The sequence below is a fragment of the Cebus imitator genome, unplaced genomic scaffold (genome assembly GCF_001604975.1).
Source record: "Cebus imitator isolate Cc_AM_T3 unplaced genomic scaffold, Cebus_imitator-1.0 Scaffold46, whole genome shotgun sequence".
Taxonomy (NCBI): domain Eukaryota; kingdom Metazoa; phylum Chordata; class Mammalia; order Primates; family Cebidae; genus Cebus; species Cebus imitator.
In genome coordinates, this window is record NW_016107361.1 from 2,561,133 (window position 1) to 2,580,175 (window position 19,043).

General features: G+C 38.3%; 1 long non-coding RNA gene and 1 pseudogene across 2 annotated transcripts in view; both read left to right on the forward strand.

Moving 5' to 3' along the window:
• LOC119470988 overlaps positions 1-19,043 on the forward strand; it is a 110,173-nt gene that overhangs the window by 53,888 nt on the left and 37,242 nt on the right. Inside the window, exon 5 of one of the 2 annotated variants that reach the window (XR_005199973.1) lies at positions 4,287-4,336. The exons of the other annotated variant lie outside the window; for it this stretch is intronic. This is a non-coding gene — a long non-coding RNA (uncharacterized LOC119470988). Of the gene's footprint in view, positions 1-4,286; positions 4,337-19,043 lie in introns of those variants that run through there. 2 annotated transcript variants of the gene reach the window in all.
• On the forward strand, positions 7,228-9,366 carry LOC119470987 (annotated as a pseudogene).

Here is a 19,043-nt window from a genome sequence, read left to right on the forward strand (position 1 = left end):
GCCACCATGCCCAGCTGATTTTTTGTATTTTTAGTAGAGACGGGGTTTCACCATGATGACCAGGATGGTCTCGATCTCTTGACCTCGTGATCCACTCGCCTCGGCCTCCCAAAGTGCTGGGATTACAGGCGTGAGCCATCGCGCCCGGCCAGCATTGTTTTTTTCTATTCATATGTCTTTTTGTAGGTCTAAGGGTAAAGGAATTAATGGGACAAGTTTAGATCAAGTCCACAGAGAATAAGGCTACCAATTTACAGCCGCACCAGAACTGTACAGGATAGATAATTCTACCAAAAGAAAATCAGGTTGTTTTCAGGAGGAAGAATACATGTTGAACAGACATGTGAACCAATAAGTGTCCACCCTAGAGTAGAACACAAGACCAGGTGGTTTGAGTAGGAAGGAAAAGAAACTCATTGAAGACTTTCTGTGTGCTAGGTACTGTAGTATGTCATACTTTCTATCATTTAATTTTCAAAACAACCTTGAAAATCCATTATTTTCTCCTTTTCCAAATGTGAAAACTGAAGCCAGGTTAAGGACATTGCTTAGGTTTATATGGCCAATAAGCATTTGGGCTGGGATTTGCATTTGTGGCTGCAGCTCTGCATTTGTGCTCTTTTGAAATGAGAGACAAGTCAAAGTCAGTAGTGCTGCTAGCCTTTAGGAGGAGCAGGCTAGCTCAGATGTCATAGCAGGAGGCCTGGCGGAGTTATGGGTCCTGCAAAAGGAGAATAAAAGAGAGACAGCAGTGAAAGATCAGCAAACAGGTACCAAGACAGAACTGAGAATAACAGGAAGGATGAAAGCTATAAAAATCTTCCCATAGGCTAGTGATTAGTCTTATTTTACTTTTTTAAAATAAACAAATAATAAAAACAAACACAAGTACGCTGACCTCCAGGTTGGCAGGGCAGGAGATGGGGCAGACGGACAGAAATAAAGGATGAAAAGAGGTATGAAGCAGGAAGGAAGCTGAGTGTTTGAGTTGGTCCAGCGTTTGAATGTCAGTACTTTTTATAAATGGACAGATGCTTCTTTTTCCAATAATTTAGCACTAAAAATGTTTATTGAAGACTTGCTATAGGGACTACAGTGACAAAGAAAAGACTAGTGTAAACTAAGGTTTGTGAAACAGGCAGGGAAACAAGTAGGTCTGGCAGGCCATGGGAAGGAGGCCTGCTGTCATCTTTAAGAACAACTTGGAGCTATTGAAAGATTTCAAAGAGGGGAGTGACATAATCTCATTTATGCTTCATCAAAATTACTCTGGCTATGAGGTAGCAAACAGACTGAATGGAAAAGAATGGCAGCAAGATATCTACTTATTTCTATGGAGTCATTCCTGAGTGAAAGAGAAAGCCTTCCTTAATTGAATTTAGTCCCTATGACTTTAGCCTTTGCAAGTGTTCAGAGGAGAATTGTGCAATGAGCTTTCTGGACCTAGTGCCTGCTATGGTTTGGATGTCTGTCCCCTCTAAACCTTAAGTTGAAATTTGATATTCAAGGTTGGGTCTCCCAGGAGGCGTTTGGGTCATGGGGGCAGATCCTTCATGAATGGATTAATGCCTTTTCTTAGGGGCTCATTTTGTTAGTTCTTTGTTTGTTTTGAGACAGAGTCTCACTTCTTACCCAAGCTGGAGTGCAGTGGTGTGATCCCAGCTCACTGTAACTTCTGCTTCCCAGGTTCAAGCAATTGTCATGCCTAAGACTCTCAAGCATCTGAGATTATAGACAGACATCACCACGCCCAGCTAATTTTTGTGGTTTTAGTAGAGACAGAGTTTCATCATGTTGGTTAGGGTGGTCTTGAACTCCTGACCTCAAGTAATCTGCCTACTTCAGTTTCCCAAAGTGCTGGGACTATAGGTGTGAGCCACTGTGCCTGCCCTCATTCTGTTTGTTTCCACAAGAGCTGGTTGTTAAAAACAGCTTGGTACCTCCCACCCCCTCACTTGCTCCCTGTATTACCATGTGATCTCTGCACACACTGGATCCCTTTCACCTTCCACCATGAGCGGAAGCAGTTTGAAGCCCTCACTAGGTGCTGAATCTTGAACTTTCCAGGCATCAGAATTGTGAGTGAAATCATTACTCAGCCTCAGGCATTTCTTTTTAGCAACACAAAATAGACTAAGATAAATCCCTTCCCTCCCTGTGTTAATACTCTTCTTAATTCCTCATTTCCCATTTACATTGGTGAATAAAGAGCCTCCACTTTCTTTTTTTCTTTTTTGTGGGGCAGCATTTAGTCACCTGACTAGGAAGAGACTTAAACAAATTCAATAACTGACAACATTCTAAAAAGTGATCTTTCCCCTCTAGGAGGGATGTTCACATTTTAAAAGGCGCAATCCATTGAAAAAACAAGAGCATGAATGGTAAATTTTCAGTCTTGAGTTACTGAGGGGGGCTATCAAGGCGTTTGAGGTTGGTGAATTTGAACACTACTCAAATCCATCACCAAGTATGAAATATGTAGGCCTACATTTGGACTCCAGTGAAAGGTTACTTTTGACGTCAAAAAGTATGCCTTCGTATAATTGACAAAACCAAAGGTCTTAAAGGTTAGCACATGGACCAGTCATTAGGCACAGACTGCACAGCAGACACAGGGAATCACCCATCCCACCATCCTCCCGCCACTTTGTTGGAGCTCATTTCAGGACCTGAAACTAAATTTGGCATCAATTTTAAACTCTTCATTGAGGCACCTAACATCTATTTTGGTCATAAATATCCCATTTATGACCTTGACCTTTATGATTCAGGGTACACCTGAGTGTTGCGAATGTTTTTCAGACTTTTTGCTCATGCTTTTTTTTTCTGTGTAAAGAATCATATTATTTAAGTGGTTTGAAATTTTTGGAGGTTTTCCGGGTGTCTTAGTCTGTGTAGACTGCTGTAACAAAATAAACCGAGTGGCTTATAAACAATGGAAATTAATTTCTCCTGGTTTTAGAGGCTGGGAAGTCTAAGATGAAGGTGCCAAGAGAGTGTCTGGTGAGGGCTTTCTGACTTATAGCACCTTCTAGCTATGTCCTCAAACGGTGAAAGGGGCAAAGCAGCTCTCTGAGGCCTTTTATATTTTTTAATATAAATTTTTTTGAATGGAACTATTTCTTTTTTTAAAAATTAATTTTATTATGTACATTTAAGTCATACAATATGATGTTGTAGGATACATATATAGTAAGATGGTTACTACAGGGAGCAGATGAACATATCCATCATCTCACTTAGTTACCCATTTTGCTTTTCTGGGGCCTCTTTTATAAGGGTACTAATTCCATTGATGAGGGTGCTTTTCACCAAAAATCTAAGCACCTCCCAAAGCCTCCAGATCCTAATACCATCACTTTGGGGATTAAGATTCCAACATGTGTATTCTAAGTGAGTAACTCAGGAATGGAAAACTAAACATCATATGTTCTCACTGATATGTAGGAGCCAAACTATGAGGATGCAGAGGCGTAAGACTGATACAATGGACACTGAGGACTTGGGAGGATGAGTGGGAGGGGGCAAGGGATAAAAGACTACAAATTTGGTGCAGTGTACACTGCTGGGTGAGAGGTGCACCAAAATCTCACAAATCACCACTAAAGAACTTGCTTCTGTAACCAAATACCACCTGTACCCTGATGTCCTATGGAAAAATTTTAAAAATAAGCATTGACACATAGAAAAGGTTAAAAACATAGCAAAATAAAAAAGATTTCAACATACGTATTTTGGGAAAACAAAACATTCAGATCATAGCAATGAGTCTAGAGAGGCAATAATGTCTAAGTGTCGGAAAGATAATAACAGGATGCACAGCCCTGGGGTCTAAACAGTGTGAGCCTTCGTGCTGTGCTCTGAGCACTTTTAAATATGTTGTACCCTGTATTTCTCAGAACAGCTCTAAGAAACAGGGGCATTAACATTTCCAAATAATAAATAAGGAAATATAGCTAACTGATTTGAAGGCATTCAGCTCATAAGGGCAGCACACATGAAAGGTAAAGTGCATTGGTTGGAACCTCAAATGGTGCAGCTCTGCTACTTACCGGTTAAGTGACTGATATGGTTTATCTGTGTCCCCACCCAAATCTCATCTTACAGTTCCTGTAATCCCCATGTGTGGTGGGAGGAACCCACTGGGAGGTAATTGCATCGTGGAGGCTGTTTTCCCCATGCCATTCTCGTGATAGTGAGTAAATTCTTCTAAGAGCTGATGGATTTATAAGGGGCTTCCCCCCTCACTCAGTTCTCATTCTTCTCCTTATTGCCACCACGTGAAGAAGGACGTGTTTGCTTCTCCTTTTGCCATGATCGAAAATTTCCTGAGGCCTCTACAGCTCTGCAGAACTGTGAGTCAATTAAACCTCTTTCCTTTATAATTTATCCAGTCTCAGGCAGTTCTTTATAGCAGCATCAGAATGGACTAATACAGTTTCCTTGGCCAAGTTATTGAAACACAGCTTGTTTTTTTGGTTACCTTATATGTGATATAGAAATAATGCCAGTATTTCACATATACACCATAGAATACTATGAAGCCATAAAAAAATGAATTCATGCCCTTTGCAGGGATATGGTTGAACTGGAAACTGTCGTTCTCAGCAAACTAACACAGGAACAGATATCCAAACACCACATATACTAATTCATAAGTGGGAGTTGAACAATGAGAACACATGGACACAGGGAGGGGAACATCACACACTGGGACCTGTCAGGGAGTGGGGGGCAAGGGGAGAGCATTAGGACAAATACCTAATGCATGCAGGGCTTAAAACCTAAATGACAGATTGATAGATGCAGGAAACCACCATGGCATATGTATACCTATATAACAAACCTGCATTTTCTGCACATGTATCCCAGAACTTAAAGTAAAATTAAATAAAAGCAACAAAGCAAGCAAGCAAGCAAGCAAGCAAGAAAGCAAGAGGAAGAAAAAAAAGAAAGAATGCCAGTATTCTCTTGTAGTGTTGTTTTGAGGATTAACTAAAGTGATTGTATTGTCTCCCTGTCTTCTGTAATCTGTTCTTCTACTGTCTGCTGAGCTCCCCAGTGGCCCCACAACTAGAACTTTGGTCCCTACTGAGCCTATCCTCTTTGAGCCATGCCCAAATCTTTAGCATTGCTCACTTCTTCCTTGACATGGGTCAAACTCCAACACTCTCTTCCCTTGTGTCCCTTTCACACAAAGAACATCCATTGAAAAACAATTAAAACAAATTAATCGCAATGTTGAGTAAAGCCCAGGGTGTGTCTCTCTTCTGTTAGTTTGTGACTGGTTTGTTTGTTTTACCATCTCTCTCTGCAACAAGGAAATGCATACATGATGGTAGATGTGCAGACATCATTACTTTTTTCCTAAGGAAGAGTAGGGGCCTTCCTAGTTTCACAGATTACACACAGTAGGTAATCACCAACTCCGTATTTGGGTGAGATTGGCCCATTTAAGCAACTAATTGCAACATGGAGTGATGGGAGCCCTAAGCCAAACGCAGGTGTTCGCAATACGGGCTGCAAAATAGAATCGCCTGGGAAGCTTTTAAAAGGCTTGACTCTCAGGCCATACTGTAGACGAATTAAATGAGCATTTTTTGAGCTAAGAACTAGACAGGTATTTTTTTTAAACTCCCTACGTTATTTCAATTTAATCTGAGCAGTTAACAAAAATAAATTTCAATATTCAGCCAAGTTTGAAAACTGCTGCCTGCTGCCTGACTTTGTGGCCACAGTAGTTAAACTCATCTAATCAGTTTTCCTCTGGCTCATTCACAAAACAGTTTGTTCACCTGGAAACTTGTGCTCACCTATAATAAGTCATTTGCATTGCCGTGAAGATGAATTTCATTTTGCAAAAATTACCACTAATTAAAAGACAAATATACAACCAAATTCTGATATTTAATGTTACTATTTGAACATGTGTTTCTCATTTCTAAAATCAACTGGTAGGAAGTCAAACTAATATACTTGATAATAGAAAATAATAATTTCTTATTCGATACCTGAAATGTAAGGGATTTCCGTTGAGGAGTCCTCACATGTTGGATGGTGTCGTCATCTACTGGCATAATGTGGTATTGCAGTTCACCGTTAGATCCTGGGGACTCCGAGAGTAAAAATGCCTCTGCCCACAGGGGTTATTTATCACTCACTCCAGTGAGGTATAATTTTTCTGGGTCCAATACTTGAATTCCGCATCCTCCAAGGAGTCTTGGTTCTTACCAAAAGACTAGTACTAGTGACCAAAATATGATATTGTCTCTGAATATGAGAGTTAGTGTTTGATTAAATTGTGTTTTGATGCAGAAAAAAAAAATATTTGTGGGGTAGAGAAATACAGAAAAAAAATTATTTGAGGAAACTTTAAAAGCATTCTGTGGATTAAACTAAAATTTCAAAGAGTTATAAATCCAGAATATTAGGAGACTTTACCGCTCCTGATTTATTTTAATGGTACTGAATAATGAGTGTTATAATCAGCCTATCTGGAGAGATCCTATAACAAGCACTGAGATTTATCTTCCCAATATTCATTAGCCCCTTCCCCTTTACTAACAGTATCCAAATTTTGTTCCAAGAAAAATTATCCTAAGCTACAAAACTCAATGTCTAGCACACCATTGCCTTCAGTTAGGGACCTCTACATGAAACTGTTCTCATTGATGGAATGCCGGTAACAGTCTGCTGGGAATTTCTGGGGAAAAATTTTGCTTCCTGATAAGCATGCAATCTTTCTTCATCCTTTCTGCCAGTAAGGTGGGCAAAGGCAAAATAGGCATCGTGCGGCCATTAAAATAGAAGCCACATGCTAAAGACAGCAAGGTAGGGAGGCAGATGGAGTCTGGACCAACAGTGACTTCATGGACCTAATACAGTAGGTCTGGACTCCATATCTCCCTAAAGAAAGACATTATAGACCGAATTTTGTCCCCACAAAATTTATGTGCTGAAGTCTTAACTCCTCATGTGACTGTACAGGTATTGATCGATTTACCACCTATGCAGCTTACGAGCATTCGACTTTTGGCAGCGCAAACGTTGCCCAGCTTGGGTGTACGACAGTGCGGACCAGCTTCCGGCAGCACTACCATCTCCGCGTGCACCATTTCAAGTGTACATATAGCCTACTCAACTTACGACCAAATCGTGTTACGACCGGTCCGCGTTCCGACCATGGTCGTAAGTCGAGCACTACCTGCATTTGGAGATAGGACCTTTTGGAAGTAATTAAGGTTAAATGGGGTCATGGGGTAAAGCCCTAATCTGATCTGACTGCTTGTCTTAGAAGAAGAAAAAGAGATTGGAGGAACTGAAATGAGCAGCACCTTAATCTTAGACTGCCTAGCCTCCAGAACTGTGAGAAATATATTTCCGTTGTGTAAGTCATCCAGTCTAGAGTATTTAGTTACAGCATCTTACACAGACTAAAAAAAAAAAACAACCTCATCTGGTTAAGCCACTGTAACGGTTTTCTGTTGCTTGCCTGTGCGCTCTCCTCTGATGCAAAATGGGATATCTGAAAATGGAATGTTGCAAGTAAAAGAGACAAAAATACAAAATTTAGAGGAATACAAGGTAGAGAAGTAGACAATTAGGCCTCACTCACTACAAGCTGCAAAGTTGATGACTTTTTTAATGTGGAATTTTTTGTGCTTACTGTAGCCGCAGCATCAAGGAAAGTAATAGAAAAATGTTAAAAGTGTGTGCTTTTTAATTGCTGAGTTTTGCAAAGACCCCCTTAAGAGAAATGAATTCATACTAAAGCTAGTGATTCTGACAGCTAAGAGAGCAAGTGTGGGCCTGTGGCCTGCAATTTAAGACATCTGAGAAGCCTATATGATAAAAGCCTACCAGCTTTGGAAAGAAAACACATTGCTTTCCTACCTCAAACTGAAGCCTTTCATGCCAGAGCTGAAGCAGCAGCCCTAGCAGGGGCTGGTATTGGGTTCCCAGCTCTCTCTTCCAGGCCTCTGCTGGACAAAGGAGGCATACCTGCTGGTAAATACAGATTAAAGGGTGCTGCTTTTCCTCCAAATGTACGATTTCACATTGCTGATGACAGGAGTTACAGGGAAAGACTACGTGTGAAAGATGAAGACCTGTGACCAGGAAACAATATTTCTCAGACCTTAATACTATGACTTCATACAATCTTTGGCTGTGGTTGCTCACAGGTGGCATTGAATAGGCTGAAAGCCTATGATATTTTAGAAGGAACTGTATTTCTTTAGAAAGCCATTTCTAAATACATTTAGAAATAACTGTATTTCTAAAGAAATGCCAGGTCAGTAGAGGAAGAAGGAGGCTGTCGGGTTGCAGATACCAGGGTGGGCAGCAGTGCCAATGGGCTTTGGTCCATAACTCTCCCTGGAAAGGCAGGAAGGCTTTGACATGGAGAGGGAGTGGCTGCCGCCATAGTTTGGAGCTTGAGGGTGCTAGGACTTATCTAAAACTTGTGTACTGAGGAGACTCAGGCGTTGGCCTCCACTCCTAGGCTGAACTCAGCAGACCAACCCATGAGAACTGCTATATTGAAACAAAGAAAAGGATCCATCAGAAAGCAACATCTATTATCTTGAGCATGGCAGTGAGGTATTGGAAACCCTGCTCTCTGAAAAGCAGACTGAAAGGTGACAAAGAAGCTCAAGATGGATGGTGGAGAGAGGTATAACATTCTAGCACCTCAATCTAGAAATTTTAGTAAGAAACAACAGCTTTAATAGAAGACCAAGGATCAGAATTCCCTGAAGATGTTTCATAAGAAAAAAGAAAGAGGACATGATTGAAACTTAGCAGCAGCTGCGTAGCAGGTCATGCAAAATTGTGTGGAGGAGGGAGAATAAAAATTTCCCAGATAATCAAAATTGGAACTCTAGCTTATCAGGTCCCAGATTACTTTTTTTTTCCTTTTTGAGACAGGGTCTGGTTCTGTCACCCACGCTGGAGTGCACTGGGCCATCTTGGTTCACTTCAGCCTCTGCCTCCCAGATTCAAGAGGTTCTCCTGCCTCAGCCTCCTGAGTAGCTGGGACTACAGGTGCCTGCCACCATGCCCGGATTCTTTTGGTATTTTTAATAGAGACATAATTTCACCATGTTGGTCAGGCTGGTTTCAAACTCAAGTGATCCATTCACCTTAGCCTCCCAAAATGCTGGGATTATAGGCGTGAGCCACTGGGCCCAGCCTCAGCGTACTTATTAAATCTCAAGCTAATCAGAACTATGATGGAGCCAAATTTATTGATCTGCCATCACCAAGAGTGCTTCCTAAACCACCATGCCACTTGTTCCTGTTTCCTTTATTCCTTCAGATAAGGAAATAATGATATTTCAAATTAAAACCTTACTGAAAGTATAGGTATAAAATAAGATAAAATGCTGATGTTTAAATTTAGTTGTGTTTACAGATAGTTGTCAGTTGGTCTGAAATAAATTCACCAGGGAATAAATCTATTAATGTAGAGTTGCTAATTAATGTAAAATATATAATTAGACTTCACCTCATTTGTTGTATGTGCACTGTGATGTAATAGTAGCTTTAGTGCAACTCGAAGTAACTAAATTAACAATTTTACTTGATATTAAGTGTTCTCAACTGAGTAACTTTTAAGTGAAACCGTTCAAGTTTAGATTTGGGGAGTAGTAAATAAATCAACTTTTTCTATTGCTTATTTGGGGAATATAGTGATTTAAGATTATCATTCACGGATCAGTAGGTTGTTGAAAGTTAGTGAATCAGATTATAAACATTTAGCTAAGATACACAAGGATTGAGAACTAGGTAAACATCTGAATGTTTAGTATCTAGAAACACCCTAACTAGTAATATGCCAGCAATTTGGTGCACTACTAGAAGAAAATGTGAATATTTTTAATAGTTGGATTTTAGTAAATGGTACAGTGGTGAAGGTGGAAGGGCACTTGGGACTCATTAGAATGAGCATACTGTACTCCAGTGGCCCTGTGTACTGGATAATTGGATAGTCTGCCAACAAATATAACAAAACCATTTTTTTAGAAACAATATGTAATGGTCACTCAATAGCTTTCAAAATACATTTTTGTATCATAGCACTGCACAACCTATTCTGAAAGTGATCTGGCATCATCATTCCTGCAAAACTTGCTTTGGAGAGAGGAAGCCTGCTTGGGCAGTTGTATAATATGGAAGTTTTAAGTACCTAGGGAAGAAAGAGCCATGTAAATATAAGTAATAAACTGATGCGTATGTAAAATTTTCTTGGCCTTTATCCTACAAAAATGAAATATTTTAATATGAATTTTCTGAATGTAAAATTATGGACTGTTTTTTATACTATGGCCTAATTTTAAAGGCCCAAAATAATATTTTTTAGGTTTGCCCTTATGCTGAAGTGCCAGTGTATGTATGTTATACTTGATTTGGTTGTAAACTATATTTCAAAGTAAATCCCAGTGTAATAAGTTTTATAACCTAAAAGATTTAGGCTGCTGAAACATTATTTTTAAGAGATATAAAGTGCAAGCCGGGCGCGGTGGCTCAAGCCTGTAATCCCAGCACTTTGGGAGGCCGAGGCAGGTGGATCACGAGGTCAAGAGATCGAGACCATCCTGGTCAACATGGTGAAACCCCGTCTCTACTAAAAATACAAAAAATTAGCTGGGCATGGTGGCGCGTGCCTGTAATCCCAGCTACTCAGGAGGTTGAGGCAGGAGAATTGCCTGAGCCCAGGAGGTGGAGGTTGCGGTGAGCCGAGATCGCGCCATTGCACTCCAGCCTGGGTAACAAGAGTGAAACTCCGTCTCAAAAAAAAAAAAAAAGAGATATAAAGTGCAGTGGAGGACTATGTTTTTTCCTTCTCTAAAACCAGAGAAGAACTATTAAGGGGTCCCTCCAACCCTGAAGATTTGTTTTGGCTTTTACCAAGACTCGTAACCTATGATATAAAGATAGTTTAGTGTGCGGTGCCAGTGGTGTTTGTTTTTTGTTTAGTGAAGAGTAAATTAAACCCAGGGGACCACTTATGCAAAAGATACAAACTCTTGCATAATACATTGATAACATGTTTTACCAACCTCAAGGGTAAATGCTAAACATAAGTTAACCAAATAGCAAGTTAAAAGTAAAAAAGTATGAGGGTCAATTTAAAATTTCTAATTGTTAATGCCCTGTTTTCCAATTTTTCATCTTTTGTGATGTTTATAAGCAGACAACTAAGTTGTATTTCTCCAAATAAATTCAGATGAAATTGCCTATGTTAAATATTAATATTCTAAATACAAGTTTATATAGTGCTTTATATAACATGAATTTAAAGCATAAAATTTTAAAAAATAAAATTGTTTCACCCCGCCCCAAAGAAAAGAATATCAAACATCATGTGATCAATCAATAAAGAAATAACAGAACTCACATTTCACCCACAGAAATGAGTTGTGGGAGCTGTGCAGTCCTAAAAGTTTGTCCTCTCTGCATTTTTTTTGGAGTGGCCATAGAGAATAATAAACAACAGGACCCTAGCAAATTTGGCTAGCCAATTTATTTATTTTATTGCTAGAGTAGGGAGTCCTTATTGTTCTTGCCTAGCATAAGTGATTGATATGTGCTATGTGGGCCAGTGACTGCTGTGTTTGTAGTTCTTCCTGTTTCCAAACAAAAACTTATAACTTCTGTTTAACCTTATTGCTCACCAGACAATGAGGAGCCATTTTGAGAACTGACGAAAAGCAGAACCCACATTACACAAAGATCCTATTTTCAAAGTGAATGAAATAACTGCATGAGACAATGGTGTGCTATTTCTCAGGGAGGAGCTGGAGAAGGTATTCTATTTATGAGAGGAAGAGTGTGTATGAATATTACAAAGTCAAAGGGGTAGAATGTGGTAGAAGCCACTAGTTTTCCACCCAATAAACTTTCTCCTTTCATTTCTTACTAACGGAATCCCAATTTTGCTCAAATCAGCGATGTGCTCAAGAGCTGGGGATATGGTGACTGATCAGTTTTCCCTTTTTATGCAAACTGCAAGAAGGCTTAGAACTAAGTTTGCAGCTCGTCCTTAGCAAGGAAGTCTCTGTGATGTGCAGTATTGTAATGGCCTCATCCCTAGTTATAGCTTATATTTCAACCCATGATTTCAATTTTTCTTTTTCACCTATTTTCATAAATACCATTTTGCTATACTTACTTATTCCATCAAACCACCTTAAAACATTTAAAAATAAACCATGTAGAAAAACCAGCAAGGAGGGCCAGCAGAAAGAAAGAGAAGGAGGAGAGAAGAAAGAAAGAAGGAAAGAAGAAAAGAAGGAAAGAAAGAAAGAGAAAGGAAAGAAAAGAGAGAAAAAGAGAAAGGAACGAAGGAAGAAAGCGAGGGAGGGAAGACGGAAGGAAGGAAGGGAAAAGAAAGAAAATGAAGGAAAGGAAGAGGAAGGAAGCAAGGAAGGAAGGAAGGAAAAAGAGAAAGAAAAAGGGAGACTTAAAAAGGGAAGAAGGAATCAAGGGAAGAAGGAAAGTAAAACAAAGGACATAAAACATACACTGAACCTTGCAGGTCTAAACCTATGAAAGGAAGATAAATGTCATTCCCACTGATGATTTAAGAATTAAACAATGTGATTTGTAGAGAAAGGCTAATAAAAGATGGAATACACTACAAAGGAATACAAAGATGAAATTAATTGGCTGAAGCATATGCTTATAGTTCCAAGCTTTTGAAATATTCTTTCTGGTGGCACATGGGAAATACCTTGATGCATGATAGCCTGTAAGTACCCCATCAGGCAAGCCATTCCAGGGACAACTCCCCCCAGCCACAGTGTCCCTCGCCAGGTAACCTGAGGAACAGCTGTGGCTTTTAATTTGACAGAGAAAAGCAGGGGCCAAAATGGGAGTCAAAATGGGTGACTAAGATCTCACAGATATGAGTGCCTCATGTGCATTTTGTGAATTATAAATATTTACTGTCACTTGGTCCTTCTATCACTTTCTGTGTTCATGTACATGTTCTCTACTTCTTTTCTCTAACACATCTCGTGGGTTGCCAACTTATCTCTGCTTAACAAAGATAAGCTTTGTTCATCTATTTGTTTTAGAATGTCCTCAGATAAAGAGGACATTCAATATTCAATATGTTTTTATATATTTGTTTATATATATATTTTTATATATGTTTATATATATATAATGTTTATATATATATATATTTTTTGAGATGGAGTCTCATTCTGTTTATATATATATATATATATATATATATATATATATATATATTTTTGTATATTTTGAGATGGAGCCTCATTCTGCCGCCCAGGCTAGAGTGCAGTGGAGTGATCTCAGGTCACTGTAACCTCTGCCTCCCAGGTTTAAGTGATTCTCCCACTTGAGCCTCTCCAGTAGCTGAGATTATGGCACACACCACCACACCAGGCTAATTTTTTTGTGTTTTGGTAGAGATGGGCTTTTACCATGTTGCCCAGGCTGATCTCAAACTCCTGAGGTCAGGCAATCTGCACGCATCCACCTCCCAAAGTGCTAGGATTACAGATGTGAGCCACTGTGCCTGGCCGACCTGTCATCTTTTGCTTTAACAATGCTCCTTTCTACATCCATTCATAAGAAGGGAAAATGTCTAATTTTGAATTTGGCTTAATGCAGCTCACTAAAATAAGTATATGTAAACATTTAAACAAATGCCTATCATATTTATGTGTATATATTGGCATTAATATCTATTCATATCTTAATTGGGCATTTCAGGCATATTTCAATATAGTGTAATAAAAGTAGAGATTAATACCTACGTAAACATGAGCTATGATCCAGGCAGCAAATAACTTCATTAAATAGGTCAAATAACTTAATTATTTGAAGGTGTATTTTGCAACTTTTTCATCTGAAAGGTAAAGATTTCTGCTCAAGGCCAGGCATGGTGGCTCATGCCTGTAATCCCAGCACTTTGGGAGGCCAAGGTGTGCAGATCACCAGAGGTCAGGAGTTGGAGCCTGGTGAAACCCCATCTCTACTAAAAATATGGAAATTAGCCCAGTGTGGTGGTGCATGCCTGTAATCCCAACTATTTGGGAGGCCGAGGCAGGAGAATGGCTTGAACCCAGGATGTTGAGGTTGCCCTGAGCCAAGATCACACCACTGCACTCCAGCCTGGAAAACAGAGCAAGACTCCATCTCAAAAAAAAAAAAAAAAAAAATCTGCTCAAAAGCAATAACATAAATATACTCTAGAGTATGGATTAGTTGTAGGAACATAGTTTGTGATGATTAAGGTGTCCAGTTAGTGACAACTAACTTTAGTTGGCCATATTCTGGACCAGTGTTATTTTTCTGTTCTTGAGGGAATGAGTGCTTGCCATTTAGGATTTTTGGTGCCCTGATAAAGAATATTTGTTAAGAAGAATTATCCAAGTTTGGAAATAAGGAAAAAAATATTACTGCATGTCCTTCAAAAGCTACACTAGAACATTAGCTAAGAAGCCACATTGTCTGACAAGAGTCATCTGATGATGTAAGGGAAGGTTACTTTGAATGATTATTTACATTTGACTAAGGCCCTGATTCTGTAAAGTTATTTGTTAGCTTGTAGAAGATTGAAAAGTTGTTAAAAACTGTATGCCAGTAGAGATACAAGTAATTTCTTTTCAGAAAAGATATCCCAAATTTTGATATTTATTGCTCTATAGAACATTAACTAATTTTTATGTTTTAAAATCACCTATTTATTAACAATGCAAACTTTTTGGTTTTATCCAAATATAAATTATGATATTCTTAGTCAGTGGCAAAGCATCAAAGGTTCTATACCTAACTGAGCAATTGATTTGAGCAGTCTTTCTTTCAGTCTCTTGTATCCTCTTAGAACCAGCTTTACTTTCCTAATATTCTTAATAGTTCCATCATTAAGTTAAATATATTTTTAGTTTTCTTAAAATTATATTTGTCATACTCCCTTTTCCTACCCTCATTTAAATTAAATTAGGAAATAGACAAAAGTACAAACTCAAAATATAGCCATGTGTTGTTTATTGACAGGGATATATTCTAAGAAATGCATTCTTAGGCAATTTTGTCATTGCATGAACATCATAGAGTGTACTTACACAAACCTAGATGGTATAGCCTACTATAATGACTTGAAATATTTGTGGAAAAATATAATTAAAAGACAAAAATAAATAATATAAACTTTATTTCTCAACATAAGCTCCATAAACTTCAAGATATTTTTGTAAGTGATGACACTTGCCATTTAGTCTATTCCTACAGAACTGAGGGTCCAGAGAATTTAACCATGTCAACACAGCCCTTTCTACAATATTAGCTGAAGAAAAATGGGTGTCATTTAAAGCTGTTTAAAATTAGGAAATAAAAAGTCAGAAGGAGCTACATCAAGGCTATAAGGTAGATGTCTAATGGTTTCCCATGGAAACTCTTGAAAACTTTCCCTTGTTTGATAAGAAAAATGAACAGGGGCGCTGTCATCGTTGGAGAAAGACTCTCTGGGGAAGCTTTCCTGTGTGTTTTTGTCCTATAGTTTTGGCCAATTTTCTCAAAACACTCTCATAATAACTGTCATCATTTTTTGGCCCTTCAGAAAGTCAACAAACAAAATGCCTTCAGTATTTCAAAAAACTGTTTTCAAGACCTTTGCTCTTGACTGGTCTGCTTTTGTTTTGACCAGACCATTTTTCACCTCTTGGTAGCCATTGCATTGATTGTTCTTTATCTTCAAGATCATGTTGGTAAAGCCATGTTTCATTTACTGTTACAATTCTTCAAAGAAATGCTTTTACGAAGCATCTTCAAAGTGGGATTATTCCACTTATTTAAATTTTCATTGAAAGCTCTGCTCTTGTCTGCAGCTGATATGGACTTATTGATATTGGTACCCATCAAGTGGCAAGTTTGCTCAACTTTAATTTTTCAGTCAGAATTGTGTCACCTAAACCAGTTGAGATGTCTGTGGTATTGGCTATTGTTTCTGCTGTTAATTGTCAGTCCTCTTCAATTAGAGAAATAACAAGATTAATTTTTTCCTTAAAAATCCAAGTAGCAGGTCTAGGCTATGCACTTCAACTTCAACATCATTGATGCTTAATGAGAAGTTTATGGACACAATACCCCCAAAACATCAGCAGTTTACAAATGAATAAACCTTTCTAAAAAGGGAAGAGATGATGTTGACGTTGAAGTGTGTAGCCTAGACCTGCTACTTAGATTTTTATGGAAAAAAAATTAATCTTGTTATTTCTCTAATTGAAGAGGACTGACAATTAACAGCAGAAACAATAGCCAATACCACAGACATCTCAATTGGTTTAGGTGACACAATTCTGACTCTTTCACACACGCACACAGAATTTCTTATGGTGAATGACAACCACACAAAAATCCATCCAGTACTACAAATAGAAACCCAGGAATTGACTTTAATAACCACTTCTCAACTATCACTGTCTATTTCTACCTCCTAAGTATCTTGTATCTTGTATTTGGATATGTATCCAGTAATGGGACCGCTGGATATGGTATTTTTATTTTCAATTTTTTGAGAAATCTTTATACTTAAATGAATGTTTTATTTAATTTTTAAATTTATAATTGACACATAATAATTATACATTTATGTAGTACAACCTGATATTTCAATGCCTCCAGGATACTTAGGAGGTAGAAATAGACTTGGTGATAGTTGAGAGGTGGTTATTAAAGTCAATATAATGATATACCATATTTCTAATACTATTTTGTTCAAAACATTTTCTATATTGTGTCTACTGTTAAATCCATCCAATGAATGTTTTATTTAATTTTTAAATTTTTAATTGACATGTAATAATTATACATTTATGTAGTACAACCTGATATTTCAATGCACGTATACATAGTATAAAGATCAAATTGGGGTAATTATCATATTTACCACGTCAAATATTTATCATTTCTTTGTGGTAGCAGCATTCAAAAATCTTCTAGCTATCCTGTAATATTCACTATATTGTTATTTGCTATCGACACTAATGCTGGTAAAAATGCAAAGAAAAGGGAATTTTTATACACTGCTTGTGAGAAGGCAAGTTGGTACAGTTATTATGGAAAACAGTATAAAGATTTCTCAAAAAATTAAAAATACAAGTACCATATCCCCCAATCCCATTACTGGATACATATCCAAAGAAAATGAAATCAGTATGTTGAAAAGACATTTGCACCCCCTGTTTATTGCAGCAGTATTCACAATAGCCAAGATAAAAAATAACTTAAATGCTCATCTGCAGATTAATGGATAAAGAAAATGTGGCATACATATAAACAATGGAATACTATTCAGTCATAAAACAGAATGAAATCCTACCATTTGTAGCAACATAGACAAACCGAGAGGACATAAATTTGAAAATAAGCCAAGTACAGAAAGAGAACTGCATGAACTCACTCATATGTGGAATCTAAAGTTGATACCACAGAAGTAGAAAGTAGAATATTGGCCACCAGAGGCTGGGAGGAGAGGGGAACGGGAGGACTGGAAGAGGTTGGTCAGTGAATATACTAACTTTAGATATTTTATTTTTCAGTTCTAGAATGTTATTTTAGTCATTGTCAGGAAATTATCATTGTTCTGTTAAAATTCTCCATCTTTTCATCCAGTTTGTTCATATATTCTTCAACTTCCTCCTAATAGTTTCAATTTATCTCTGGTTTCAAATGTCTTCAGGGCAAGATCAGTCCTGTGTGTATTACAGGTCCCTCCCTTTGGCAAGCCTTTGGGATCTCAGCACAATGAGTTGTCAGGAACTCCCTCTCTGACTTACCGCCCAGCCTTCAGATTCCTGGGCTACCATGCGCTGTCACCACAAGTCTCCTGAGGGAGAATCCGTGGGCAGAACTTGGCCTTGAAACTCCTCCAGATTCCAGCTGGTCTCACTAACCCACATACAGACATTTAAAACTGCACCTTACCCAGGAAGAGTCTCCCTGCTTGAATCAGGCCCAATCCTCAACATCCCACGCCTGACTCAGCAGTTGCCCCTGGGGAAGATAATGGCTACTGAATTTCATTCTCTAGGAAGCACTTTTCTCTTTGGAATAGGGTTCCTTTAGACTTCTTCCCATCCACAACATTTTGATGGCTTAAAAAACATATTATATTACACTTTATTTTTTTAGTTGTTTACAACTAAAACTGCAAGCCTCTTGTTATATGATCAATAGTATGTTGTGAAATGCTATAGTCAAATTCATAAATAGCCTTTGAATGCATCCAGTTTTCTCTGCCTGTATTCTACCACCTGATCCAAGCCACCAACATCTTCCCCAAATTCCTCATTGATCTCCCTGCTTTTATTCTCATTTCACTGGTCTTGAATCTGTTCTGCATTCTGCAGTCATTGAACTCTTTAAAATGCATACCTAATGACAGCACCCTCTTGATGAACACTCTTCGATATCTTACGGATTTTGATAAAGATAAAGATCAAATTCCTTAATGTGTGGTTTTTGGGTGATAATGCTGTGTCATAGTAGGTTCATCAACTATAACAAATGTGCCACCCTGGTCCATGGAGGAGATTGTGCCTGTTTGAGGGGAGGTTTTGTTTCTCATATATACATATGGGAAACCTCTGTACCTTCTTCTCAATTTTGCTGTGAATCTAAAACTGCTCTAAAAATAAAATCCATTAAAAATATGTAACTACATACAATCTGTCCACAAATAATTATTTTTACAGGCTATTCATCTGGACAGATGAGGTGATGAAAAGACTGACTCATCAGTACTTTGCTCAGGCATTCTAGATTAGGCCTGAGATTGACCTTAATTCTTCTTCCTGAATGAGTGTGCGGTCAATAGAGGGCACTCCAACCCCAACCCAGAATCCAAGTTATCTTTACATTGTTTTAACAATTATTTTTTTTTGTTGGGTGTGGCTCATGCCTGTAATCCCAGCACTTTGGGAGGCTGAGGTGGGCAGTTCACGAGGTTGGGAGTTCAAGACCAGCCTGACCAACATGGTGCAACCCTGTCTCTACTAAAAATGCAA